Below are 9,688 nucleotides of genomic sequence, written 5' to 3' on the forward strand. Positions count from 1 at the left end.
GCTGCCATCATACTGAAGTGGCATGCTGTCCTGGGAAGGAGGCCAAAGATACGCTTTCCGCGGGCTAGCAGCTGTATCGCGTGTTTGCATAGCGATATTTTTGCTCTTCCTTAACGAAGAGTGGTGAGTGCAGCGTGTTGTGGGTGAACTGAAAACCAGCTGTGCAAAGGAGGGTAGTGCGGAAACGTTGCAGAGTGGATCTTGGCCAGCGGAGACAAGGTGTTCCTCTGCAGAAGTGCACAGGTGCTAGCAGCAGTGAGGCCTCTGGGAGGGCAGGGAGGCAGTGAAAATCCTTTTTAGGAGGAAATGGGTTGTATGGAAAAGGAGGTTTTGTGGAGGAAGGGAGGACAGACAGCTGGAAGTTGGAAAAAAAAAAAAGTGGGGTGAGAGCTACTGAAGGCAATGTAGGGCTCGGAGGAAAACGTGGATTTTCAGACTGTTGAAAGAACTCACGTATTCATCGGATATTTGCCAAAACCAGCATTGAGCTAATGAACAGCCTTACTAGTAAAATAAAATTGGATGTCTCAACACATGCTATTGTACTATTTGTCTCAAAAACTGTTATTACTCAGCAGATATTTTAAAAATCATTAAGACTTTAAGATATTTAGCTTCCGCAACTGTTCCAAAGTGACTCTCACCTCCTATTACATTGTTTGTAATGTAATAGCGTCTTTTCAGATAATTCTGAGGTTTCTCAGAATGGGTTAAGTTACAAGTTGTCTTCAGATGTATCGTTTCCGTTTCCTAGAATGAGACATTTTCTTTTGAAGAGCTTTAGGGAATACATGTTTCAGAACTCGATTTATGGAAAGACTTGTGAAAAAGAGTTTCCAGTTCTTTGATTTGTGGGATTGAAACATAAGGTAGAAACAAGATCTACACTTAGGATGTTGGAAACAACTAGTTTATGTAGGATTTCTGATGGCAGATTCTTTTTTTTATGAAAGCATTTTTCTTGTACAGCCATTTCTGCTGGGTCATAACTACTCCATGCATTTTTTTCACTAGTTGCATTGGTCACAAGAACATAGATGACTTTGTGATTTGTCATCCTTCTCCAAATCACGTGGAGTCTGCCTTTTGTTTCTTCCAGCTAAAGATCCTGTGGTTGTGGTTGTTTGAGTTTTGTATTCTTCAAATGCTGCAAAAGGACAATTGTGTATTCAATTGGTGTAAGATGTCTTTGGAAGACTCTTCTTCCTTGGTGAACTCGTCCCCATGAACAGCACTCTGTATCCACTTTGTTGTTGCATTGTTCCCAGTAGTGGGAGAGTAGTGATGCTAGTTTTGGTCCTTATGGATGCTCTGGCTGCTTTGTTTTCTTGTGTTTCCATTGTGCCTACTATTTGAAGCTGAAATTGTAATGGAGCTTCAAAAAATGTACATGCAGTGTTTCACTGGGCTTTTAGATACCACCTCTGTGGTATTGTGTGCCACTGTCTTCCTGTCTTGTGGACTGCACTCTTCAGCTTCTCAGAGCTGGGTGATAGCTAGATACCTGGTGGCATGTGTTGCTTTCTTGTGGTGAGCTCTGTATCTGCATCAGCTGTTTTGGTTGGTGCTTGCTAGTGGAGCAGCGGCATTTCCTAGCACTGGCAAACTCTGCTTCAAGGAAGAGATGTGTTTTCTCTTAAGGGTGGTGCTGAGTTTGGGGCAGCTCAGTTTTAAATTGTGGGGGAGACTTTGCAGGTTGAAAGGACCTAATGGACCCTTAAAGACTGTATGCTAATCTTCTTAAGCCTTGCTGGCCAGGATTTTGATTCTTTGCACACCCAAGGAATGTTAATGTTGAAAGTTCTTGTCTGAGAATTAAACGTTGGTTTTATTTAATACTTAATCTGAAAGGTCAACAGCACAAGCAAACGTGCTATCACCTTCATACCTCCCAGCCCCCTTTAATCTATCTCTGTGCCTCTTCTCGGCATATTATATTCACTGCAATCAGAATTGCCTACAGAACGTGACTTTTTCTTACTTTCTTTGAACCAGACTCCCTTTTTGGAAGAGTACTGTTTCATCCTTGCTCTCTTGAGCATCACTGAGTATATTAGAATGAGTATTCCATCCATAACATAAAGAAAGATACAGCTGCATAATAGAAAGTTACTATTTACTAATAGCTGTTGATGACTGTAGAAGTTTTAGAAAACCCTAGTGGGTTAGGAGTAACATTTGCACTACTCTCATTTCAGTTCAGTGACTTTTAAGGGCCTGTTTATACTTGAAAACTCCTGTGACCTGACATGCTGAGATAGCTTTGCCTAGGGTGTCACTAGTGCATGAGTGCAGTCTGCCTGGCTTCAGTACCAGCATGCAAAAAAAGTGAAGTGGGGTGAGGAACTCAGTCATTCTAGGTAAGCAGGATAAGCACCAAGGCAGATGTAGAACATGCTGTACACTTTGGCCTGCTGACCTAGCTGTCTGGATATGTGCATATTCACACAATGGTCTCAGTGGAGTTCAATTTCAAAAGAGCCTATTAGTGTTCCTTTCTTTGGAGTAAAATTTTGCAGTAGTTTCAGTTTTTCAGAGCTTATAAAGTATGTAGTATCATGTTTAGAGAAATCATCTTATATTTGAAATTGCTAAAGGAAGAGGAGAAGAGTCTTTGTTATATTTAGTTTTCAAGGCTATCCCGCAGTATGGCTTTTATGGAAAAGAAGTAGGAGATATGAATGAAAAAGCGAGTTTACACTCACACAAGCAGCTCTTGACAGTCCCTCCCCCAGTGCTCTGCCAGGCGTTACAGGAAGTCTTAGTTATGTATCCATTAGAAGATGCTGGTAAGTCAAATAGAATTTGAAATTTTGAGGTTCTTGCTTATACTTAAGCGAATGTGAGAGAAGTGGCTGATATGTATAGAAGCTCCTATCATGTCTTTCACAGGCAAAGATGTGCTTTTTAAAATTAATTTAGATAGAAGTTAATTCTTCTTTATCTCAGTGGGAACTTAGTGAAGATTCCCCACCCCGTTTCTCTAGTTGGACTTCTGGTTGTTGAGGAAGAATTGAAAGCAAGTAATTCCATTCACTTTTAGGAGAAAAGCAAGTTTTAATTTCCTCTGTTTTGAAAACTGTAGAGTCCTGTAATGGTCCAAGTTGTGTCTGCCTGTGTAAACACAGGCCTCTTTCTTTCCTCTTGGTGCAGAAAGCATTATTGGAGCCTCTTCTCTGTTAGTGAAGAAATTGTATCCACATACTGCTCTAAGCACAGCACTTCTTCATATGGAACCAAACTACGGGACATAAGCTGAATGGACGAGAAAAGGTGAGGCAAAGCCTCACACACAAAATCCAGGGATCAACTTGGTGGGATTGGGCTCACTTCCATTGCTGTTGTGTAGAGTTGTGAGGCTTTCAGGAATGTTTTGCCTGCTTTAATAAATGTATTTTCTTGAGTGTTTGTCCCAATATAGTTTTGTATTTGGGTTGACGTTGTATCTAGGGGAGACCTACCAGCCTCTTTCAGCTGTTTGCAGACATATTAGGATCTTCTAAGACTATAATGTGGCTTGATAGGATATTATTAAGGAGAAAACCCATAAATATTCTTTAATAAATGAATTAATTATAATAATGATTAGCTGACATTTGTAAAGTGATATTGTGTGACGTAAACATCTTGCTGTGGGTAGACTGTTTATGAGGACACTGGAACACTGATAGTTTTCCTGAAATAGACTTCGGAAGGAAAATCAGACTTTTTATGTAAGGAGTAATTTCATGTTGTTGAAGGTCTGTGGCTTATGCTTTCATGCATTAGGCAAGCAGTAAATTTGCACATATCTTGAAGTCCTGCAGCTTTTTGCCCTGTAAAATAGTGCTTGCTCAGTGTGTTTGTGGCAGACCTTGGGAGGGACTTTGAGATGCTGAGAGTGGTGCTTGATAAAAGTTATGAAATTAGACTCTTCCTTTATTTGTAAAAGTACCAAGTTTATGAATGCATTTGTGATCAGAATTTAAGAGTGTGCAGACTGGAAAACTACTTACACTTGCTGACACAGGAGGGTCATATGTGAACAGCATTTGGAATAGAGAAGGAGCAGCAGCAGTGTGTTAAACAGAAAAACCTTTACGTAAGACGGTGCCTTCATTATAGTAAACAGCTGATTGCCTGATTCTCATGGCTTGGTGTTTTTTGGGGGTTTTAGTGATGAAAGCCAGAAGCTTATCTGTCAGCTTTCTCTTGTTTAAACCTGTAAAACATTTCTGTTTGTCTAAATTTGCATAGAAATTAAACTTCTATTAGAAATTAAGCTTAATCTCTCTTGATCCAGAATAGATCAACTTATGGGAAATACAGGAAAATTAAGCCTGACATTCATCTGTGGATGGAGAGTTTCTTAACAGATGAGCTGTCTTTCTACAGCTGTCAGTTCAGGGTTGCTCAGAAAAGTTAAATGAGGAAAAAAAACCAGCAGAACACCTGAATAACTTATGCTGTTCCATGCAGTTATAATGCAGTTTGCTTTGAGACACTGTGCTATACTGGGACTAAGTGAAGGTTAACCCAGGTTGCACTGAAGTCATTCTGGGTCATGTCTCTAAAAAGCCTGCTGCCGGGTACTGACCTTTTGCTTACTTTTAATAGAGTCAGAATTGCGTGCATTACTGTTTTCTCACTCTTTGCATCTGTGGTAGCTTTGGATACAGTTTATGCCAATTTAAGTGGTTATCTTGCGCCCTTTGTAAAGTTATTATCCAGGTGTATTCAAACTTCTCATGGTGATTTGAACTTGATATGCAGGCTGCTGCATTATTATTAAGCAAAAGTCCTGGTTTTGGTGTAGAAAGGAGATGAGAGCAGGAATCTTTTTCGTGTATCCTTTTAAGTAAGAGTGATTTCAGTGAAAAACTTTACAGATGGGTAAAACCCATCCTTTTGATTCTGAAACTGAATGGTAAATATTTTGTTGTCATGTCGCCAAATGTCTCATGGTACTTGCAGGGTCTGGAAATGCTATGTCTGTAGGAAGAGGCTAAACATTTTAATTTTATGAATGCTGATGTAATCTGTCATATGTTTCCCTGGCACAAAAAAATAGCCATAATTCAGTGGCTTTTGGGTTCTTGGATTACAAAGACCAGCTCTTATAAATTCCACAGCGGCAGGTGGAATTTACCCTTCTCTGGTAACTGCTAAAGGAAAACAAAAGCAAAACATGGGGTTTTGGTTTTGTTCTTGGTTTGTTGGGTTTTTTTTGGTTTTTTTTTTTTTTTTTCCTTGTCATTTTACATGCAGTTTCAGCTGTCTATAACCAAGGATCTCATCTCTTTGTGAACATTAGGAAATAGTGATATTTGGGTTTTGGACAAGGAAGTGCAGACACCTGATTTAAGTTCAGGAACAGGTATTGGAAGGTAGAGCCTTTTTCTTGGCTGTGTCAGATCTGCATTTTGTAAGACATTACTGTTGAGAACTTCGTCTTGCTAAAACCATTTCTAGTAGAAAACATGAGAAATTAAGGGTGTTTACCTGTCACTAGAAACACTTACTGGTATTTCCCCCCCAATCTTTATATAAATGATTTAAAAATTTTAGGACCCCTGTTTATTATGAGGTTGGTTTTTGTTTTTTTTTTTTTTAATATTTTTATTTTAATGCTCTCCCTTTTGCTCTAATACTGTTATCTTGTGACAACAGTGTTTTTTTTTTCTGTAGGTGAGTGTGATCTCCATGAGAGTTGGAGATCTGAATCTCATTCTAGTATCCCAATGTGGTAATTACCATTAGTATTTCTTATTTTGCCTTCATGGCAGTAGAAGAACAAAACCCCACAGACTTACTGATCTAATCGGGCTGTTCTTTGTCCTAATAAATGTCTGATAACTTTGTGGGGATATGAGCACTCATCCTTATATGTGAACATGAAGGGAAGTCCTGAAGTGTCTTCCCAAATCAGCATTCTGGCATGCTTCATTTCTTCCACTGCTTGTGGTAAGTGGTAGAGTTCTGTGCAGGAGCATAATTTTGTCATTTCTCCTTGCAGAAGTAGGTTTTAGAGTCTGTGGAGGCCTGGGAATAAGATCAAATATTTGGTTGTGTGGCTTTTACTTTTTAGTAGAATCTTGGTTGAGAGAGTTCTAAAAATAAAAAAACCATCCCTGGCTGCCTTTCATTAAGTGTAGGAAGTAGCTGTTGGAAAGATATTATTGTAAAATCTGTTCAAGTGTTTAAAATCTTTCTGCTACTTCCTATTTGCAGAGTTCACCCTTAGATGATACAATAAAACAGTAAATCATTAATGTAGTTAGTACAGGACTTCAGAGGAATTGGCAGTGTACTGAAAGCTTTATTTAAATGCAGCATTAGCTCATGTTGTGTGCATCACAGCAGAGGCACATTTTGTTACAGGAGAGATCTGTGCATTTTGGGAAACTCACTGTTTATGAAGAAAAAAAGCTAGAGGAAATAAATGTCAGCTAAGGTATGTTTGTATATTATGCTACTTCATCTGGAATTGCTATTGGAGCCATTGGATCCTTTACTGCAAGTAGTACTTTTTCCAAAAGAATTTCAATATAAGCTGCATGGTATTTTTAAGTGACTAATAAACATGTAAATAGGAAGGTGGTGATTTTTTTGTAGTGTCATATACCTCAGCCCCTAGTTTGGCCCTGTCGGGAATGTTACTGTCTGTTCTTGTTCCTGTGACTATTGCTGAGCAGACAGGAGAGCTGCAGGTGTGGGTGTTTCTGCTGTGGTTTTTAGGAGTTCTGGAGGATTTTTCTTGTATGAATATCTATTGTTTGTTTTAGCAACCTGTCACCTCTTGTGATTTATCCTGAACAGCAAGTACAGCAAGTTACACTGGTGAAGATGGTGTGTGGTTGCGCTTGTTGTAGGCTCTGTTCTAAATAGGCTCTTAGAGAAATGGGGATTCAGCACGTTTCATGATCTGAAATGTGAGTGATAAAATCAAGACAATATTTACGGTGTTTTGAGAACATTATTTCAGTCTGTCAAAATTTCTAAGGCTAAATTGAATAAAACTTACTTGGCAAACTGAGTAACTTGGAGAGCTCTTTTAAATTCATTACTTGAAAACAGACCTCCTTCTATCCTATTGGAAAATCTGGATCACTTTGTAGTTCATTGCTTTCCTTAATTCTCAGTGTGGTCAACAGTGTCACTGTTTTTACTGTTAGTTTTGATGAAGAATGGTAGTATTTGGGACTTTTAAATAAGGTCAGGGTTCATTTAAAGCAGCCTGTAAGAGAGAAGTCCTTTTCTTCACCCCCATGTCCTGTTGTCCACTGATGCTAGTAGCTTTTCTGGGGCTGTAGGCTCAGCCACATCAGGCCAATCTCTGATCTGGGGATAGGCAGGCAGGAAATTTGCTATTTTAGACAGTGTAGGCTAAAAGCTGATGGCCTCATGGCATCTGAGGGAGAATGGTTGAGTCAGTTCATGGGTTTATAGGTGCTGCACTGGGGAATTTTTTAATATGATATCTAGAGCTGCCAGATTGTGAAACTTCCTTTTGCTATGCGAAAGTGACTATGCTATTAGAATGAAAGTTGTCAGCTTCAGTTTCAGTGTTAGTGCTTGAGAGCTCTAATTACTTGTGTTCTTCTAAATGTAAGCATTGCATTAACCAGAAAATGGTTTTTACTGTCAGGAAAACAAGATTGAGAAACCATATGAGGTCAGGTTGGATAAAGCTTTAAGCAGCCTGTTCTAGTGGAAGGTGTCCCTGTCCATAGCAGAGGGGTTAGAATTAGGTGATTGTTAAGGTCCTTTTTGATCCAAACCATTCTATGATGTCTTGGTATTACAAAGGAGGTGCTTTTTCTGTGGGTGAAGTAGTTGGTACACACCAGTGTCAATGTAAAACTCCGTTTGAAGGAGTGTCGACCATCATATTAAGATTCCAATGTGGTTTTGTAATTTAATTTTTCACATACGGGTGTGGTAAATGTTTAAATCACTTTTCAGTCACAGCTGGTTCATGCAGGAGGATTTAACAGTGAGGTTGGCAGCCTGTATCTGTAGCACACTTGTGCACAGCAGGCAGGAAACTGAGCGATTTTGGTCTCTCCTTTTCTGCCAGTGAGAATTTTAAAATGTGCTGCGTGTCAAATAGGATTATTGATGTGAGAACAGGAGGCCACTGGCTGCTCACTTAACAGTCTTTCCTGGCTGCCAGAGAAGGGGCAGCCAGCCACGAGGTCCTGTCCAGGGTCGAATACTGTCATCATTCCTCAGATGGGGCACACTGGACCATACAGTTTCTCTGTAGTCTTCCTTCCCTCAGCAGAGGGAGAATAACTGATCTTTTGTGTTACGACTTTTGTCTTGCACCCCTGCCAATATTTGTATCTTGCCTGTTCCTGAAATTTTAGGCAGAAATTTGATATAGTTCTTTATTTTCCTAGGGTTTATGCACTGTTAAATAAGTGGTTTACATGTGAATCGATCCACACAATTCTGGGGAACGACAAGCATTTTTTGCACTCCTGGAGATAGAAGGTTTCACTTCAGGTGTGATAGAAAGGTTTTTGTGCCATAAGAGAAAATGTGCTGTTGGGCACAAAAACTGTGGACTGGTATTTTTTTTCAGCTGCAGTACTGGTGATGGAAATGGAAAATGAGAAATAGGCCAGAGAAATTTAAAAATATGCATTTGCTATTCTAGGAAACTTTCAAATTGTCCATGGATTTTAAAAGGAATAAAACCCCTCAACCTGAAACTGTGTAACATCTGTTTAGATGTGGTTCTTCTGAACTAGTGTAAAATGAAGCAGATCTTTTGTCTCCCAATATCTACCAGGAAAGGAAAAAGGGGTCACACAAGGATTCTTCTCCTGCGGGTTCCTACAGTCATTTTTAAATTAAAGGCTGCTTTCAAATTATACAGTCTTAATAGCTATAAACCTAACCCCTTTTTTTCTTCCTCCCTCATGGCAGGAGACCACTAGTTTGTGTAGGCTTTCAGTGGACACTTGGATCTCTTGTCACTTGATGTGCTCTTACGAAGTAGAAAGGTTAGCTGATCAGAATAAAAATTGTTATTTAATCTTTGAGATGTGAAAATGGGGCAACTTAGTGCTTTCATAGAACTTCTAAAACAGTGTTTCTAAAACTCAAGTCAGAAAAAAAGTCATTAAATTGCTAATTAACGTCTGTTAAATGCAAAGGTCTGCTTCAGTGACTGTTTCTGTGTTGATCCATAAAGAATACTGGTTTGTGCTGGGAACAAAATAAAACTGATTCTCGGTTTTTATAAAGCAAAGGAGAAGCATGTACTTTAAACTGGCAGAATTAGTCTATACTTGTTTAACTGAACATCGTGATCTGAACAGAAGTACATGTTGGTTTCATGAGGAGTGACATGCTTTTCAGCCATGATTGAACCTCATAAAGCTATGGTATACTCCGTATAGGACTTAGGGTGTGCTTTTTTGTAATGGATTGAAGTCCTTTTGACTTTGCACACTGAAGGCATTAGCATCTCAGTTCAGAGTGGTAGCCTGCTTCTGATGTGATCTCCTGACAGTGCCCTGCCCTGCTTGTTGGTTCACTCAAGAGTGTCCTGAGGAGTGCCTTTTGGACAGGCATTAACTGGGAAGCATGCTCCCAGAGGCTGATGGTCAGTCTGGTGAGCCTGCAGGGGAGCCTGCAACTCATATTGTGTGAACCTGGGGGAAAGGCATCTTGGGAGGGCATCAGGTGCTCAGCA

The sequence above is a fragment of the Nestor notabilis genome, unplaced genomic scaffold (genome assembly GCF_000696875.1).
Source record: "Nestor notabilis isolate BGI_N333 unplaced genomic scaffold, ASM69687v1 scaffold27497, whole genome shotgun sequence".
NCBI classification, from domain to species: Eukaryota; Metazoa; Chordata; class Aves; order Psittaciformes; family Psittacidae; genus Nestor; species Nestor notabilis.